This window comes from Schistocerca americana, chromosome 1 (genome assembly GCF_021461395.2).
Source record: "Schistocerca americana isolate TAMUIC-IGC-003095 chromosome 1, iqSchAmer2.1, whole genome shotgun sequence".
Classification (NCBI taxonomy): Eukaryota; Metazoa; Arthropoda; class Insecta; order Orthoptera; family Acrididae; genus Schistocerca; species Schistocerca americana.
The window spans coordinates 713,162,828-713,182,359 of record NC_060119.1 but is presented as its reverse complement, the minus strand read 5'-3'; positions in this window follow the sequence as shown (position 1 = coordinate 713,182,359).

The window sequence follows — 19,532 nt, the reverse complement described above, 5'->3', positions numbered from 1 at the left end:
AGGTAAGCTAAAATACGGTAACAAAACTCGCACTCTTGATTTGTGCTTGTGTAATCTAACTATTGTTGATTAAATTGAACTTTGAAATTAAAGCAGTGAAATGGAATTATGCTGGCGTTTGAATTTCAACGACACTCGGGTTCATTTCGGAAAAGGAAGGGACCCTGCTTGGCAATGCAATTGGGACAATGAGCAACAAAGGTTCATGCTAAGTTGCTGTAATTTTGCGAGGCAAATGGAACAATCTGAAAAGCTGAGGTCTGCCATACAGTTCTGAAACTTTACGTGCTTTTAGTCTTCCTTGTTGGTTGATTGAAGGTTTGAAGCCGTCGATCGAGGAGGTGGCGACAGTCACTCATTGTCGGCCGTCGCTGTTGCAGAAGCTGGATGTTGGCGCGCCTTCTTCTCGACACGGTCACCAGGCGAAACGGGCTCTTGATGTGCGCCAGCTAATGCTTCCCGTCCGCGACACCATGTCAGAAACTATCATCGCGAGTCGAGCGCAATTACATGCTGCCAAACCCCGAAAGCGCGGCAACTCGCGGGAGCGTCACACAACACCTGCTCCACTCGCTACTCCCGCCAGACTCTCCTGCTCTGCCCGTGCTCCACGCGGCAGAGTTAACACTACCAAAGATCCTACACACTTTGATTCTTCACACGACCTATCGATGTAATCGTTCGATAGCAGTTTTCCCTAGGCAAGACCCAGCGTAAAAATACAAATAATATTTACGAAACAAACCAATTATACATCGACATAAGTGCGTAAATATATATATATATACAAACAGTAAAACAATTACAATATATAAAGAGACAGAAATGTCATATCTTGAGGTAACAAAACAAGGAAAAAAAAATAGTAGTACAGTAGATGGAAATAGGAGGATATGCATTTCCGGCGTTACACGTGCCCCACATTGTCTGAGGATGTTCGTGTAACGTAAACAGACTAAGAAAATGTCCAAAAAAAAGAAAAAACAGCGGAAATGCATATGCTCAAAACATCAACAAGATTTAGCATTCGTCTAATTAACCATAAATCAATTTTTAGACCACAATAATTGAGTGGAGACACTCCTAATCTTATTCCACTCTGTCACCTTGCACAAAATAAAACAGGTTGACAACATATTAAAATTCATAGAAAATATAGAAAATGGTTTAACTATTCCAAAATCATTAAAATTCCTAACACTATGAGAAATGGAATACTATTTGCAAAATTAATTAAATTGCATGGTCATAAAAACAGGTAGATCAAAATACGCAAATAAATAATTAAATAGACTACACATTTTATATAACCTTTTCATAATTAATATTCTCGTCACGAGAATCTACTTAACGCTAAACAAGAAAATAATATTCAGTAGATCGAAAAAAACATAAATATTGACAGCAGAATTCTTTCACATCAGCTGTCCGGGAAGAAAAACTATTCCGCCTTTCGTACCCGCAAGTACAAAGAATGCCGACAGCGGCACAAGAGCCGACAGCGGCACCGCCTCGCCAGTATTGTTGCGCCCGCCTGTGCGGCACGCTTGATCTCACTCGCCTGTCTAACGGCATTTCCAGAACGTCCGCTTCACTGAATTCTTTGGGAAAAACTCACTCCCGAGTAATCTCAAGGAGTCCATTAACACTATCATAGTGGATAACTCAACACTGTCCATCATCACACGCATGTACTAGCCTGAAACTTAAAACACCGTCTAAGTACATCGGCAATGACTAGTAAAACACATATTCATGAAATCTTACAGCTAGTTACAAAATCATATTTACATTCCTTAATCTACTGTGACTCAGCTGAAAACTTAAACTAGCAGCTTGGATTTTTCAGTTGATTAGATCATGATTAAATTGATTAAAATTAAATTGATTAATGAAAATTAATTACTTATTAATTAAAACTTCTTTAATGACCTTGGTCAGTCAAAAGCATGGCAATCTAGCAAATCGTTAAATCTTACACTCTATATCTACATACTGTACAAATTACCCTATCTGTGGTACTAATCAATCCTTGGTTGGTACAATTTCAGGTCTACAATGTTTTGTATACCTAATAGCTTTCCAGAGCTTGGATACTCTAAGCAATAAGCATTTGTGTGAGGTATACCAATGACTTTATATGGTCCATTATAAACAAACTTAAATTTAGAGATTTCATTGTCTATCTCGCTCGATTTCTCATGAGCTTTTACAAGTACTAAGTCTCCGATTGCAAACTTAGCAAAACGCACTTTAGCGTCATGACGACGTATGCGAGCATCGGCTTTTAACTTCATTACTTCTCGCAAACGATCTTTTTTCACACCAATACTAATGTTAATCCGTGGAGGGAATTTGATTATCTCTTCCACTAAACTTTTGCTTCTGTCATCCAACAGGATTTCCTCTGGAGAAAATCCCGTCGATTCATGTCTCAAGGTGCTCTTAATTCTCTTAAATTCTGCTTCATATTTGCCCCATGCCCTATGGTTGTGATGGCAATACGTACGGGAAAGTCGGCATCGTCTTTGTTCGTGTGTTACGTTTGACACACCATCTACAATACTTTCCAATTCACTTTCTACATTATTGTCAATGCCGAGATTCTTCACATTACAGTAGTTCAGATTCATATCTACGTCAATGTCATCCGGCCAGTTAATAATGTGTATAGGCTGGTATTGCCTATGCACACCGTCTCCTGCCTCGTCAAAACTAACTACTATTGTTTTATCTTGTGACGTACATGTCAAAGTTTTGCTTTCGCAGTTAATCACTGCACGGTACTTTAATAGCCAATCTAACCCGATAATTACTTCCGTAGTTAAGTCTGGCACGACGACAAACTCTTGTTCAAATCGTGCCCCACATATCTCGAAGTTGACAAAAATCTGTTTTGTGACCGGTTTACTGGCCTTCCCAGTAGCACCGATAATTTTCACTCCTGTTACTGGCATAACTACTATGCCAGGTCTGTCTTTCAGTAACTCAAATATTTTCCCAGATACAGCACTCAATTCTGCACCGGTGTCAATCAACACGTTTAGTTGTAGGTCGTGCATATTAACAGACACTACTATCTGCCTACACTTGTCTTCGACTGTTTCTTTATTTTCCCACAATAAATCCTCGTCTATATCCAGGTCATTCCAGAAAAAACCATCCGGCTTTGATCCTAAATCCGGCTTATCTGGCGGCTTTTTCAGCCTCTGTTCACATACAGCTTTAATTTCAACGCGTTTGTCCTGAGGCTTAGTCTGTAGCTTCGCCTCCAATACCGAAACCTTTTCCTGTAACTCGTCAACTAGTGAGTGCTGCTTTGCTATCACTTCACTAATTGTCACCTTCATTGATTCCTCTTTGGTCAGATTGATCTCATCTGCCAATCTACCTGGAAGAAAGTGCCCAGTAGCATCTGAAATTACTTCCTCTGGATCTGCGCAACCCACACTGCTACCGTCTGACCGTATAACGTCAGCTCTAACCTCATACACGCTGTAATCTACGTGCTTTTCTACCAATCGTTTCCGGCTATCACTAAAATTTTCGTAATCTTTCTCCTTAATACTCTCGCAATGTTTAAACTGGATGTTCGCGTCGGATGGGTCGGCTACTTCTACCACTACAACTTTCGGTAAAGTCTGCCGGTTAGGGCCAGAACTTTCCGTTACTACTTCAACATTCAACTCCTGCGGGACGAAACACGACGCATCTTGCTCGTGCTCCCCATTAACATCAACTATTTCTAGTAAAGTCTGCCGGTTAGGGCCAGAACTTTCTATCACTTCACAATCACTATCTTCCTGCGGGACGAGACGCGGTAAATCCTGTCCGCGCTCCCCATAAACACTTCTCCCGTACAGGCCCCTATAATCTCTTAGTTCGTCGTATAAGCGACCGATCTGCCTTAACCAGACCTCATCCCTCTCTGCATCTCCTCGCTCGATGACGGACGTTTTATCCGACATCTGATCTTCTTTCAACACTTGCGAATCATTCTTAAACTCAATCTCCAGTTCCGCTGTGGGTATTACAGCTGCCACTTTATAATCGATTTCCGGAACACTACTTAAATTGTTCTCACTGACAGTGAATGTACTTCCTACTGCCGTGTCTACAGCTGATCTACTACTTGTGGGCGCACTCCTTTCTCCTAACATTGGCACACTCTCCCGCCGTTGATTATTCCATACGGAATTTTCATAACGACGACACCTGGGTTTTCTCCTGTTATTGGGCCGCCAAAATTTCTCCACGCCCGGTCGGCCCCTCACCGGCGCGGCTAATGGTTTCCCTGTCTCGTCCCAGCAGATACGCTCCCCGGATACTGCTGAGGCGGCTGGTCACACCCTCTGGCGTTATTACTATTCTGCGCAGCCCGTATCACGCTAGTATGATACTGGTTTCCGTCATTCCGGTTATTATTTGCATTGTACCGATTGTTATTACGGTCCGAACCATTATTGTTATTGCTGCCATGGTTGCGGTATGCATTATTCCCATGGTTATCGTTGGTGTGGTTGCTGTGGTACCCGTTGTTGTTACCACGGCCTCTACCACTGTCGCGATTATTGCGCCAATTGTCCTCGTCCTCCACTCTTTCCAGGAAATCATTTATTGTCCTGTAATTGCTTCCTACGTAGCGTTTTGTATCATCTGGAAGCTTTTTGTAGAGTTCCCAGACTATTTCGGATTCCGTGCGGCGATCACGCAAATATTCCAACTTGCGGATCCAGCCCTCACAAAACTCCTTCATCGAGCCGCGCGAATTCGCATCGAAAGACCTCGATACGACAAATTCGCGCCAGACACTTTGCTGTTTTTGCTCTGACCAGTATTCAGCCAGAAACAAATTTTTAAACTCGTCAAAAGTCAGGTTCGTAATGTTGAGGTTTAGGCCCCAACGCTTGGCATCACCAGCCAACACATCAATAACCGCATTAATTTTTCTCTCATTAGTCCATGATCTGGGTAAAACTCTTTCACAATTTTTAATGAAATCCGTCGGGTGTATACCGCCTTTTTTCAAGGGGTCGAACCGCTCCTCTTTCGTCAACAACTCCGAACTATGTGCACAGATTGGCACATAGCTCTGTTTTTCGTCAAGTTTCCTTTCTAATTCCGACACCCTCGTAATCACTTGGCAAGTGGTCGTCGCAAGCGTTTCCACTTCCCTCTTTTTCTCTTCGCAGGTGTTAGCCTGCTTCGTCACTTTGGTACCTACTTCGGATACTAAAGCCTTTAAAGTTTCCACCTTCTGATGATCCTCTTTTCTCACTAATTGAATTTGTTCCGTCACCTTATTCTCGATGATCGGAGCAACTGCGTCTCCTACACTTTTCTCGATTCTGCTAATTTCGGAATCAAAACGAGTATTTATGCTCGCAATTTCCGCCTGAACGCCTATCATTTCCTGTTTAAGATTAACGATTTCGGTATTAATTACAACAATATCTTCTTTGATTTTATCAACTTTTGTGTTAACAACTCCAACATTGTTGATAACAACGTTAATAGCTTTGTTCTGATTGTCTAGCATCCGTTCAAATTTTTCAGACTGAGCTTCTTGCTTGGCAGCCTGAGCTTCTTGTTTGGCAGCCCGATCTTCTTGCTTGGCCGATTGACTCTTGATTTCGTTAATCAAAACATTCAATAAATCAGTTAAATTCCCGGAAACTACCGGTTTTACTTCCGTAGCGGCTTCCTCTTTAATTGTCCCCCCGTATTCGTCATCAAGGGATTCAGATTTGATTTTCACTTCTGATTCCGAAACATTTTCTAAAGTTTGGAATTCCATTTCTGCTCTTTGTTGCGTTTCGGCGGTCGCGTCTTTCATGCTAGCCGCCTGCCCCTGAACAATGGGTACCGCGGCGCGCGTTTCCCACTGTTCGACCGATTGTTCCGTATCCAAGTCTACCAAATTTTGGCAATTGTTGCCTTCACTCATTTTAATAATTTTCAATATAACTGCCAAATCTCAAATATAATTAGGATTACTCCCACTACTTATTCTCGCTGACGTAACGGCCTGTACGTAACCAGTACTTTGTTACGAGATTTGCAACATACAAAATTCGTGTCCAGAACAACCTCAAATCCGAAGATTGTCCTGTCACCAGGTCGCCACGTGTAACCTCCCCCCTCACTTATCGACCTTAATGACAGTGCAAAATGAAACCGCGTGTACCTAATGGGAATTTTGGAAAAGCAATCGTCACCGAAGTTAATCTGTCGGTAAAGAGGGAGGAAAGGGTTACATCTGAATGAAAGGAAAAATGCAAGTGAAACTGGTGGAAATTAATTTTGAAATAGGGATAAAGTTAATAAAGAAAGTAAATGTGCGGCCGTTACGTTAACAATCAACTAGCGGTAATTAGATATTTGAGATTTGGGGGAAATTACGGTCGCCAGTCCTATGGACAATTACCATAATAACTGAAAAAGAAAGGTTATTACACATATAGTTAGCACTAGAAGCGTGGCAACTGAAGGTTGACACGTGTAGTGTGAAAACTGAAAGTTTGTCAGAAGTAATAAATTTCGCTACACTTAATTTAGCAAAAAAATTAATGAAACCGGAAAATCGAAAGTTAATTTAGTGACTGAAGTTAATAGTGAGCTTTCTTTCTGAAGCACATCGAAATACAGTTAGTCTTGGACTACCTCAACAATCATTTCTAAAGCTACTTGAATCTACGCAATTTAGAAAGAAGAGATCTAACTTTGAACTTGAATTAAACGATTCTGAACAATTAACAATAGTAAAATTTAGTACGTACCAAGCTGAGCTGCAGTCACAGGTAAGCTAAAATACGGTAACAAAACTCGCACTCTTGATTTGTGCTTGTGTAATCTAACTATTGTTGATTAAATTGAACTTTGAAATTAAAGCAGTGAAATGGAATTATGCTGGCGTTTGAATTTCAACGACACTCGGGTTCATTTCGGAAAAGGAAGGGACCCTGCTTGGCAATGCAATTGGGACAATGAGCAACAAAGGTTCATGCTAAGTTGCTGTAATTTTGCGAGGCAAATGGAACAATCTGAAAAGCTGAGGTCTGCCATACAGTTCTGAAACTTTACGTGCTTTTAGTCTTCCTTGTTGGTTGATTGAAGGTTTGAAGCCGTCGATCGAGGAGGTGGCGACAGTCACTCATTGTCGGCCGTCGCTGTTGCAGAAGCTGGATGTTGGCGCGCCTTATTCTCGACACGGTCACCAGATGAAACGGGCTCTTGATGTGCGCCAGCTAATGCTTCCCGTCCGCGACACCATGTCAGAAACTATCATCGCGAGTCGAGCGCAATTACATGCTGCCAAACCCCGAAAGCGCGGCAACTCGCGGGAGCGTCACACAACACCTGCTCCACTCGCTACTCCCGCCAGACTCTCCTGCTCTGCCCGTGCTCCACGCGGCAGAGTTAACACTACCAAAGATCCTACACACTTTGATTCTTCACACGACCTATCGATGTAATCGTTCGATAGCAGTTTTCCCTAGGCAAGACCCAGCGTAAAAATACAAATAATATTTACGAAACAAACCAATTATACATCGACATAAGTGCATAAATATATATATATATATATATATATATATATATATATATATATATATATATATATATACAAACAGTAAAACAATTACAATATATAAAGAGACAGAAATGTCATATCTTGAGGTAACAAAACAAGGAAAAAAAATAGTAGTACAGTAGATGGAAATAGGAGGATATGCATTTCCGGCGTTACACCCTCCACACGTTTCCCACCAAAATTGTCTCCCTCGGAGCTGAACCACACAACGGTTGGCCGTTTCCCTGCAACACTTCCGGCACCACTTTCAAACCTGTCGATGCCGACCTCACACAGCCGTTTGCCACGTGTCCCTGTGCTCGACAATGGAATCCGCCATGACTATATAACAGCACCTTTGGACCGCGCTATAATGCCTGCTAATTGACTCGCTCTTGCGCGCGCGTAATAACTGCGGCGAGCGGCACCTGAGGGTCCTGCCACAAACGGTCGACCGCGCTCGCGAGTACTTAACACCAGATACGATGTTTCCTGTCGACAGCGTGCCGTGCAAGGGATACGTTTGGCGCCAGGGTTTGACGGACAGTGGAATCCACCATGACCATATAATAGCGCGTTTGCTCGTCACGAGAACGCTCGCTAATTCACTCTCACCACCCCGCTATATTAAATAATTCCATTTACAATGTCATATACATATTCAAACGTGTTCAACTCCCTAATTTCAGCTACTTTTCGAGGACCAGACCACCACCCCCACCTCCTCCTAGGAACCAGCGCCAAGTTTGAAATCTGCCAGTAAACAAAGCTCACTTGCGCTTCCACCAGCAACCTAAGAAAATTGTTTCAAACTAAGTCACCAGCACTCAACCTCTTCCTACACGTTTCTGGTAAATGGAATGTTTTTTCTACCGAGTTGGAATCTTCCCTGACCTCACAATGCGCGATCGAGCACGTGGCTCTGTCAGACAAAGAACGCTCTCACTAAGTTAACTGATCACCTGATTCTCATTATTCAGCCCACATGCTTCGATTATCTAATCCAGGATCTTGGCGAAAACACACATCCGTACACATGAGCCATCGCGCGCAACTAGCTTAGTACCTCCACAAGTGAATGTAACAAAGTCTGCGTGACTATTTAATTAATCTGATCAATTAATTAACCTCTCTGATGCGGAAAACTGCCACGGCCACCTCGACTTGGAATCAATTTTCGCCACTGCCACACCCACCTGGACTTGAAATGAAATAGTTAAAGTCCCTACCGACCACCACGTCCTTTTGCCGACCCATGTTCGTTGGCTAACATGTACTAATGCTTGCTTCCGTTAACTAACGTGCACTAACGTGTACTAACCCACATTAACTTATATCACATTCTGTCTATACAAATAAGCCAAGCTTCAATTCTGATGGTCAGTTCGTGTTTCGCTGCCAAACACAAGAAAATCGTGGCAAACGAAGCCACTAACCTAAGTCACCTGTGATGACTCAAAATCGAATGCTTTGACTCTCTCACACACCACGAGCGCGAGACCGCCCACATCACAGTCTGGACCTTTATACTAGCATCGGACATACTCCTGTATAAATATTCTAGCTAAACTATGACCCTAATACTGTTATTCAATCCACACGGTCTAGCACATGGCCAGAGCACACCCCCAGTACCTAAGCCGAGAACACTGCTCGCCCCATCTTTAGTTAACCGCTGAGAGACGGAGATACGCTGCAATCACATCCCTCGCGCTCTCGTAGCTACTCACCTCAGCAATTCGATCTAACAAACCATCCAAGTAGAAAAAATAACAACCAACTCTATCTCTCTCATATTCTATATCGTCCCACAAATACTTAACGTACATTTTATTTACGCATCGAGTATACCTATCACTCTCATACAAAAAACACTTGTCCTGATATACCTGGTGTCATGTTGCACAGTCGGCAGACACGCAGACAGCTCCTAATTTCAGTGCACAATATCAAACTGCTCCTAAATAATGCAGTACACATAACTGTAAACACCATCAGTACTCATAATCCGTCCAAATAACGCACAGCAAACAAACTCAACAGACGCGCGCAATCAACCTGTCTCACATTAAGTCACACGTCCGACAGCTCTCAATTTGCTCAAAGGCCTCTGTTCGACCCTTCAAACATGACTTGATGGCAGCCTCATTCACACCCAACAACTGAGAAATTCATATCACCTACACACCGAACATGACTATCCAAGCCAGTCCACGCTAGTCGTCTGTCACCGTCCTAACTCAGTGCGGTCCAACACACATGTTAAGGCCGCATTCCGTTGCTTGCCGGCCTATATGCGACACATCGCCACCTTCACGTCTGTTGTCAGAATAGCCGAGAGCGAGTTCACACATACACCGCCCGCACGTATCCCAGCGCTTCTCTCCCTCCTCAATTTAAAACGATCATTTGAAAATTATATAAAAAAAATAAGAGCCCAGTCAACCTCTCCGAAATTGTATAGTGCCCCCAAAAATAGTTAACGCTCGCTTTCGTGTTTTCTAAGCTTATTTGTAAATTCAAATTCTTACCCTAAAAGAACTTGTTCACCAAAATAATACTGAATGCGCTCCCCGCCTCCTACCTTTCCAGCTCTCAACATACGCAAATGTTCTCAACTCTCCTATATCCCAGCACAACCAATTAATCATTCTTATTCCTTCTTATCGAATTTACTGGCGTAATTTCCTAAGGACCCGTTATCGAAGTACCATCCTGCTTTTCTTTCTGATGCTTCCTGTGCTTACTTTTACAGAGATCGCTAAATTACCTCCACAGCCCCCCTCAATCTACACACACACACACACACACACGGTCATCCTCTCTACTCATCCCATAACATAAGCAATAGTAACTTTACAATCCATTATATACAAACCCTACACAATGTAAGCCACATTAACTTTTCAGTACCCACTACATGCCCCAATTCTCTCAATTCCTAAGGAAGCACTGTGAACCTGCTCTTTCCTTCTACACACGCCACACTCAGCGGTAATCAGCCCTTCTGCATCAACGGACGCAAGTCCCTCTCAGAACTGTTCCACAAATTCGGCGATCGCTTCCCCTCAACACAAATGCGTTACTCTCTCTTCTTCTTCCTTGCCTGCTCGCTTTTTTTCTACAAACTTATCCAGACTCATAGACTACAAGAACACACCAATTTTTTTTCTAAGTACAGCATCCTTTAAACCACTGAATAACTAGAAACAAACAGACCAAAAAATTATATTCGCACTCCCGGATACCGAAGTCGTTGATCTCATTATACTTATACAGTTAAATCTTCCGATCGCGGTCTCATTTAATTGGCATTCCACAATGAGCTAAGTATCGGAAATACACTCTCTTGACCGCTGTTACTCTGGAAATATCTCTACCGTCCTTACGACTTCCTCTCTACTTGTCACATAACATAATCAATATTAACTTTACAGTGCAGTATATACAAACGCTACACAATGTAAACCACATTAACTATAATAAATAACTGGAGACCTGTTGGGTTGTATGGATCTGTAAGCATCACACAGTATATACACATTTGACACAAAACAGTGCACTTATCCAGTATATCTCTACAGCATACGAAAAAAATATCCTATCCCTACAGCGTCTATATACAGCAATGCCCCCCAATCCTAGGAAAGCACAGTCAACCTGTTGTCTCTACAGACCCGACACTCAGAGCTAATCTTCCCTCTTACATCAGCAGACCTAAGTCACCCTCAGAACTCTTTTTTAACAAATTCGGTATCGTCCCCTCCTCAGCTCAAACGCCTTACTGTCTCTCCTTCCTTATCTGTTCGCTTTTCTACAAACATCCTCAGACTCATAGACTGCAAGAACACATGTACTTTCTCCATAATATTACACCATTTTAGCTGTACTTCTCAATATCATGCACTAGGCTACACCCTACCGATCACTAGTTCATCATAATTCCCAAGATATAGACTTCAAATCAATTCTCTACAAACGCCGAACTTTGTCTATGTGCAGCATGCTGTAAACCACTGACTAACTAGAAACAAACATACGCAAAATGATATTTCCATTCTCGAATACCAGTCTGTCATGAAACATTTTCGAAATCTTGGCTATAATTTACACGTCAACTAAGGTCCGTCCCAGGTCTAGAGAACAGACAAGCATGTATCCAACACACCACAATCGACCTTCACTCAGCGCAATAAGGAAAGCAAATGCGCAGAAGTAGTCAACGGAACAATCTACATCCCATCTAATAACACTCCAACCCAAATCAATCATCTTCTCAAATTCTGACTTGATCACCAAAGCCGCCCAACACATAATATTACTTTGCTATTCGGTCGTCTAGAGGACATCAAAGTTCGCTCTTACAGATCCATACAACCCAACAGGTCTCCAGTTATTTATTATCATTTCTGATCATTTATTGTTATTTATTATGATTTATTATTTATCAGTATTTATATCATGTTACCTAACAAAAATGGCTCCAAGTTCAACTGTGTTTAGCTCCTATGACAACCACCAGAGCGCTCTGTCATCACGTCAGTTGATTACTCAATTACCATTATTCAAGACGGCTGCACCCAGCGCGAAACATGTCACCTTTCCCGAACCTGCATGCTACATTAAAATTCCAACTTGGCTTTAGTCACACCCTACACAGCGTTCAGCTGATCTCATTTCCAGATCTTTGCGCATCTGATATATGCAATTTAAGTCGGAGAAAGACATATCAGTTACCTTCTGCAGCCTGTCTACAAGTAGAATGACCTCAGCTACTGCAACAGGACCTTGTCTTGACCATTCGCCTGAAATTCAAGCGCCGCCGGCGGCATGTCAAAGCCACATATCTGTCCATCTAAACAGCCGTCCACTAAGCCCCAGGACCAGCATGCAGTAGTGGGCTCTCTCTCTCTATACCTGCTCTCCAGCTATTGTCTAACGACATACACTGCACAGACGGATTCCTGAATAGCGCAGATCTCTATCCTCCCCTGCATCTCCAACTCGACATGTAAACAGTGTCCCCCCCCCCCCCCCCCCCAGCCAGCGAACCCATCATCATTCACGTTGCGCCGACAATTCCGTGAAAACTCACTTTCTAAGCAAAGATGAGTATTCATTTACAACAAATAGACAAACATAACTCCAAGCAGAAGTCATACATATGATTAAAAAGAAAATAATGACCTCAATTTAGATTATCTGACATTTATTTACATGTCCTAATGATACAGTCGTAGATGAGTCGTGTCATCCACTCGCTCCCTCCTTCTACACACGCTTTCACAGAACTTGTTCTACTTATATGCCACCCACCCTGTTATAATAATTTTGAACAAGCATTTACACCTCTACATACAACCCAGCTCAATACAACATAATAATTCCTTTTTCCACAGACAGCCATATTCGGTGAACACTTAAATGTACTAAATTACGCATACATGTAATCAAATAAGCAAATACTTTTACCGACATACACACCCCTCTCACTGAGGATAGGGCATTTAATATTATATACTTAAACACAAACCAATGATAACCATATTCCGACGCGCACCTTGTCCTCGTAATAAAGCACACTGGCCAATCATGTGACAGCATGTTTTCCTAATTTCAATGTCATAGCTAAACCATACCTCCTCTACTTTGCAAGTATCATTGCGAGCATTGATAGATGACTGCTCAGTACGTCCATTCACACTTAATTCTCGAACACATAAAAACGGCCAAAGTATACCAGACAACAATATATATATTTCTAAGACCTCGCACATAGTGCTCGATCAATCTCTCTGCCTATGGCGGTCACAGAGCAATCTCGCCCTCTTACATTGAAAGACCATCCTCACTTCGGCAATGACCACTCTACCCCACAACGTCGCTACCCAATTAATCCTCAACTGAGCGGAGGAATATAGCTAAGCTTCTCCTCTCTTGTCTGAATAGAGCTTTCCTAGGCCTAACCCCTACAACTGCACCACATTTTTCGAGATGTTCCCAAGTATTGGAGCTCAGCACACCATATCGATCTATAGTAACAGATCTCAAAGTGCCTTAATTTAATAGCATACAGTTAAGAACAACAAGGACGGAGTGATATTTATACACAACGTAGCTCGACACATATTTACGTAAATCATCCAATCTATCATGTGTAGCTGCATATGGCTAGAACGCAGGCTATATCACGTGACTAAAGCATCCAGATAGAACACTGGGAAAAATCGACCTTCGGCAACTTGTCTTTCTCCAGAATAAATGAGTCAACATTTAAATCCTACCTAGTTACAGCTCTGTCTCAATCGATCATCCCGTACACTCTCTATTATCCTTTAACACAGAGGTGTGTAAGTTTAGACGTGAATGATTCTCTGTCCTCAAAAGCATCAAATACAGTATTCAACTCGCATGTATCACTGCTACCTCAGTAGAGATACACTATAATACGAACTCAACGAGAAAAAATTGACGAACTTCCTTAGTCCGCTCCCTTCGATGTCGTCGTTTTCCTGCATTCATCTTGTTGCAGCATACTTGAATCCATGTACAAATTCCCCCCTGCGAACCAGAAGATAAGCAAGTACGTTCTCATTTTCACCGCATTTCGGTGTATATTAGGTTAGTTTATATCTATGCGCTAATCAGTTTTCGCATTTCTTTCGATTTTATGTCAGATCCATCCATGCAACCGCGACATAAGTTACCGTTCTGTGTTCTAAAATTGTCTCTAAATGTAACCAAGAAGTATCCAGTCACCTACACATTCGGAGAGCGCTTGCTCTGTTTTCTGTATCTCTTTGTACATGCACGCCTCGCGGACGGCTCCCAGGGTAGGGTTAACGTTCGAATGTGGATCCGCCGCGAGTTATATGGAGAGCGGTGTTCAGATGGGGTTATTTAATATAGCGGGGTGGTGAGAGTGAATTAGCGAGCATTCTCGCGACGAGCAAACGCGTTGTTATATGGTCATGGTGGATTCCACTGTCAGGCAAACTCTGGCGCGAAACGTATCCTTTGTACAGCACGCGGTCGACAGGAAACATCGTATCCGTTTGTGGTGGGACCCTCAGGCGCCGCTCGCCGCAGTCTACCTGGCGCGCTGGCCATGGGGGTGTGCTTAACGTCAGCAGGCCCGGGGCCGTGCTCATCTGGCCGCGCGTACGTCAGCTGCGCTCTGGAGTTTCGCTGTGTGAGCATGGAGAAGTCAGTTGGGACACACCTGCATGACCGTAATGTCTGAAATAGAGAGTCATTTTCCAGGTATTTACGCGTGTATGAAGGGTGTGTGACGTAAGCGGGGCGGCAGCGCAGTGATTGTGCAGTTATTATGCGCGCGCAAGAGCGAGTCAATTAGCAGGCATTATAGCGCGGTCCAAAGGTGCTGTTATATAGTCATGGCGGATTCCACTGTCGAGCACAGGGACACGTGGCAAACGGCTGTGTGAGGTTGGCATCGACAGGTTTGAACGTGGTGCCGGAAGTGTTGCAGGGAAACGGCCGACCGTTGTGTGATTCAGCTCCGAGGGAGACAATTTTGGCGGGAAATGTGTGGAGGCGACAAATGCACGTGGTGAGTGGACAAGGGGCCGCTGTGACGTCAAACTCGACAAGTTCCAGCGTGTCCAGCGAAAACATGTTTACGACGTGGGAGTGATCGCTGGGCTCGCCCCCCACGCCAGTGCCTGGCCGCCTCACGTGATAGGTGTAGGCAGTGTCTCTGCGAGCTGGCCAGGGGGTAGGGGGTGGTGAGGATTTGAACTAATTCAGTTGGAGCGCGGACGTCGTGGTGACTGCACTGTGATATCAAAGATGTGTGTGCTGACTGTGTTGGAGAACAAGTGATGACCGTACTGCTTGAAATAAAGTCTTCAGTCCGTTCCGCCCTGCAAAATCAAAGGACGTGAATTACGTTACTATAAGTGCAGTTTATTATTTGACGTGATTATGATAGGCTACCAGTGAAAAAATAAAAGATAAGTGACGGAGAAAGCTTGTACATGTGATCAATTATAGTGTTGGGGATTTGAACTTTTGATAGATTTTTGTTACGGATGTAAGGAGAATGGCTTTCTCACCGAGAAAATCAGACATCTTGAATAAATAATAAATGATAATAATACATAGAAGCACAGTTTTCGAGAGAATATCGTGTTGTAATCTGAATTTGGCGCAATTTTCTAGTGGAGGTAGGCCTATAATAATAAATGATAATGAATGATAATAAATGATAATAATAAAGACAAGTACGGTCTTTGCATTCATGCATTATCCTGTTGGAATTAAAATTTACCGCCATTTTTTTTTCTTCTGGAGGCTTAGGTTAGTGGACGTAGCACAATTGGACTATTTTCCCGCCATATTTTCTTGAGGTTAGGTTAGTGGACGTAGCACAATTGACCTATTTCCCGCCAAAGGCCGCCATCTTGGATGGCCGCATCGCCGCCATCTGGAATAAATTTGGCAACAATGCAACGTGCGCTGAAGTGAACCTTGTCCCCCCCTCGCCGAGCCTGAGGGTGAGGTCGTGCGGTGCTACGCTTTTTCACCATTACAGACGAAGTTTGTAGATACCTTTGAGCAAAATTTCTCAGTTCGGCCGCGCAGTTGGCGACAGTTACGAGGTTCCGAAAATGTTACTCTTTAATTGTGATGCACAGTATAATTGATAGCATAACATACAAGTATGTTGCTGGTTATTCGGGTCATAGCTCTATATTAGGACATTTCCGGTACTGTACTTAACACCCATTGTCAAGAAGTGTCTGTTGATGCTGTAGTTTCTAGTCATGTGCTCAATATGAGCGCTTTCTTATACACTACAGCGCTTTGTAACAGCGTCTAGCTAGATGGAGTCCTGTCAGCATGGTTAGTCTCATTTCGTGTTTGAAAGTAAATATCTAATTCAAGAACAAGCTGAACAACAGTCCACTCAAACAGCACAGTAAGATCAATGATGTGCCCTCCACCCTAGGCTCGGTAGTATCCCCTCTCTTGTTCCAATGGGATCCAGATGGGTACAGAGAAATGAAGTATAGGAATGCCAGCTTTATTCACGCCTTTTGTTTGGTTGCCCAGTTCCAGTATTCCTCAAAATGGCTTTTCAGGCACTGTAGGTTAATCGCATCGCTTCCTTTGGCGTCTACGAATCGCAGTGTACTCTCTCATTCCCAGAGACCATTCTCAGCGTTCAGCAATGGTCTATGGAAATTTAATTCCACCCATACAACGACCGTTCGCAAGACGTTGCTCAGTTACACGTCGCTATTCGTCTCTAGTTCAAAACACAACCGTCTTAGCGCAGTATAAAGAAGGAAGATTTGGGTTTAACACGATTAGAGACGAAGTACGAACTCAGATACACAAGGATGGGGAAGGAAATCGGATTGACCTTTTCAATCAATCATCGCGACAATTGTACTAGAACGATTTAGGGGCCCCACGTAATTCTATAACTAGATGTTGAAATTCTCAGTTCCCATTAACCATTAATGCCAATATATTTAAAACATGCAAAGAAATTATCCATGATTCTTAAAAATTGAATAAATATCAGTTTTTAATATTGCCTTTCCAATAAGTCCAAAGCTAGTGTGGCGCCCGGTGAAGGGGGCAAGTGCTCAAACAACACACTGAGGGCCGGCTGGGGTGGCCAAGTGGTTCTAGGCGCTAGAGTCTGGAACCGCGCGATCGCTACGGTCGCAGGTTCGAATCTTGCCTCGGGCTTGGATGTGTGTGATGTCCTTAGGTTAGTTAGGTTTAAGTAGTTCTAAGTTCTAGGGGACTGATGACCTCAAAAATTAAGTCTCATAGTACTCAGAGCCATTTGAACTATTTTTTGAATACACTGACGGAAAAAAATAGGGCCGCGCCAAGGAGGAGTTGTGTGCCATAATCGAAAACTGATTGGCGTATTTCTACAGCTGAAAGATGACACTTATTAAAAGTGGCGTTATTAACAAATTTGCTCTAAATACGAGCTGTAACGGTCGTGAGCGTTATCTTTGACATTGGATTTGGCGAGTTGCCATTAGCCAAGAATGCCTTTTATGCACAAAAAGACGCCATTATCAACATCTCACTGAGTTTGAACGAGGACGTGTAGTAGGGCTACGAGAAGCTGAAAGTTCCTTCTAACGGGCTCTGGACGGCCACGTGGCACTACCGAGATGGAGGACTATCGTACTGGGCCTTACCGTTCTGGCGCATCACACTTCATCTGCAGCAGCAATTTGATAGGCAATTGGCACTACAATGACACAACAAACTGTTATCAGAACGGCTGCTTCACAGACAGCTCCGAGCCAGACGCATTCCAGTGACCCCAAACAATCGCCATTTGCGACTTCAGTGGTGTCAGGTTGAACTCATTGGATGTGTTGTCTTTTTTGTCTTTTCTGATGAAAGCTGGTTTTCTGTCTCGTTACCAGTGATGGCCATGTGCCTGCAACCAACCTGTCTGCGTGCTAGACACACTGGACGTACGCCTGCAGTTATGGTCCGGGATGCGATTTCGTATGACAGCGGCAGCGGAAGCACTCTCGTGGTTATCCCATGCAACCTGAATATACAGGGTGATTCAAAAACAATACCACAACTTTAAAAATGTGTAGTTAATGAAAGAAACATAATATAACCTTCTGTTATACACCAGTACAAAGAGTATTTAAAAAGGTTTTTTTTCACTCAAAACCAAGTTCAGAGATGTTCAATATGGCCCCCTCCAGACACACGAGCAATATCAACCCGATACTCCAACTCGTTCCACACTCTCTGTAGCATATCAGGCGTAACAGTTTGGATAGCTGCTGTTATTTCTCGTTTCAAATCATCAATGGTGGCTGGGAGAGGTGGCCGAAACACCATATCCTTAACATACCCCCATAAGAAAAAATCGCAGGGGGTAAGATCAGGGCTTCTTGGAGGCCAGTGATGAAGTGCTCTGTCACGCGCTGCCTGGCGGCCGATCCATCGCCTCGGGTAGTTGACGTTCAGGTAGTTACGGACAGATAAGTGCCAATGTGGTGGCGCTCCATCCTGCTGAAATATGAATTGTTGTGCTTCTTGTACGAGCTGAGGGAAAAGCCAATTCTCTAACATCTCCAGATACTGTAGTCCAGTTACAGTAGCACCTTCGAAGAAAAAGGGACCAAAAACTTTATTGGCCCAAATGGCGAACAAATGTACAACTAAATGAAACTTTATAGCTCCCTTAGTTCGCCGACAGATAGTGCTTAGCTCTGCCTTTTGTCGTTGTGGTATTCTTTTTGAATCACCCTGTATATTTGTGCGTCAGTCTGGTGAGTCGACCTGTTGTGCTGCCATTCATAACAGCATTCCAGGGCGTGTTTTCCAACAGGATAACGGTAGCCCACATACCTCTGTTGTGACCCAACCGTACTCTACACTGTGTCAACATGTTGCCTTGGCCAGGTCGATCACAATAACTGTCTCCAATCGAGCACATTGGGACATCATTGATTGACAACTCCAGCGTCCACAAACAGTGTTCTAGGCGCTACAGTCTGGAACCCCACGACCGCTACGGTCGCATGTTCGAATTCTGCCTCGGGCATGGATGTGTGTGCTGTCCTTAGGTTAGTTAGGTTTAAGTAGTTCTAAGTTCTAGGGGACTGATGACCTCAGATGTTAAGTCCCATAGTGCTCAGAGCCATTTTGAACAAACAGTGTTAACTGCCCCTATATTGACCGTCCAATTGCAACAGGCATGGAATCCCGTCCCACAAACTGACATCCGGCACTCGTACAACACAATGCATGCACGTTCATACGCTTGCATTCAACATTCTTGCGGTTACACGGGTCACTGATATACCAGCATTTCACATTTGCAATGATTTATCTCGCGCTTATATTAACCTGTAATCTTGCAGTGTTAATCACTTACGTAGAAATACGTTTTTAAAAATTTAATTACTTTCCTAAAATTATTTTTTGA